General features: G+C 48.5%; 1 pseudogene; it reads left to right on the top strand.

Moving 5' to 3' along the window:
• Positions 1-208: 208 nt before the first annotated feature.
• LOC134601281 (histone H1B-like) lies at positions 209-824 on the top strand (annotated as a pseudogene).
• Positions 825-1,275: the final 451 nt, after the last annotated feature.

Below are 1,275 nucleotides of genomic sequence, written 5' to 3' on the forward strand. Positions count from 1 at the left end.
GTTTTACAGAGCAGGAAACACAGAGCCAGAGCAGAGAGCGATGTGAAGCAGGAGATGGGAGAGAGTGCGGGGAGCTGAGTCTGTCAGTTTGAGCCAATCAGAAATGGTGCTGAACAGCCAATCGGGTGTCAGTTGGAGCTATATAAGAGAGACTGGCACAGGCCAAGGTTTAATTCTTATTATCGTCTGATCTCAGAGAAAAAGAGAAATGGCTGAAACTGCTCCTGCTGCCGCTCCTGCGGTTGAAATCGACTCCAAGAAGAAGCAGCCCAAGAAGGCATCCAGCGCCAAGAAAGCTGTCCGGTTCCATTGTGTCCGAACTCCTTGTTAAAGCTGTGTCCGCCTCTAAAGAGCGCAGCGGGGTGTCCCTGACAGCCCTGAAGAAGGCTTTGACCGCCGCTGGTTACGATGTGGAGAAAAATAACAGCCGCCTCAAGCTGGCTCTCAAGGGCTTGGTGACTAAAGAGACTCTCGTCCAGGTCAAAGGTAGCGGAGCCTCCGGCTCCTTCAAGCTCAACAAGAAGCAGGCGGAGAGCAAAGACAAGACTGCAAAACCCAAGAAGGCACCGGCTAAATTCAAGAAGCCCGCCCCAAAGAAAGCCTCCAAGTCTCCGGCTAAAGCCAAGAAGGTAGCCGCGAAGAAGCCGTCAGCCTCCGCTAAAAAAGCCACCAAGAGCCCCAAGAAAGTCAAAGCCGCCAAGCCCAAGAAGGCAGTGAAGAGTCCGGCTAAAAAAGCAACAAAGAGCCCGGCTAAAAAGGCAGCCAAGCCCAAAGCCGCTAAGAGTCCAGCAAAGGCTAAAAAAGCAGCTCCCAAGAAGAAATAAGAACTGCTTGTGTATTTTACTTTTTATAAAACCCCCAAATGCTCTTCTAAGAGCCACCACCTTGTCCTTTCAGAGCTATGACCACAGGGGAATCGTGGGTTTTGAGTGTATTAGCTTTTACACGCTGTATGTTGAGGAAGGGGATATTCGTTTAGATTAGGAATGGAATGCTCGGACGTTCCACTTTAGATTGTTCAGCTATCGCTGCCAGTACAAAATAGGTTTAGTTTTGTAAACACATCCATTGCCTACAATACAGATTTAGGAGTATCTATCATGCTGTTGGTGCCATTACAATGTGTGACGGAGTTCTGAAAGGGATTAGATACTCCCCGTCTCAGTTTGGAGACTTGTAATAAAAGTACATTTCCCCCAAGCAACGGTGTTTTCCACTGGCATATTTAATGCAATGTCGCCATCTAGCGGCCTATTGTAAGGAGTCACTTTATGC

The sequence above is a fragment of the Pelobates fuscus genome, chromosome 3 (genome assembly GCF_036172605.1).
Source record: "Pelobates fuscus isolate aPelFus1 chromosome 3, aPelFus1.pri, whole genome shotgun sequence".
Lineage (NCBI taxonomy): Eukaryota > Metazoa > Chordata > Amphibia > Anura > Pelobatidae > Pelobates > Pelobates fuscus.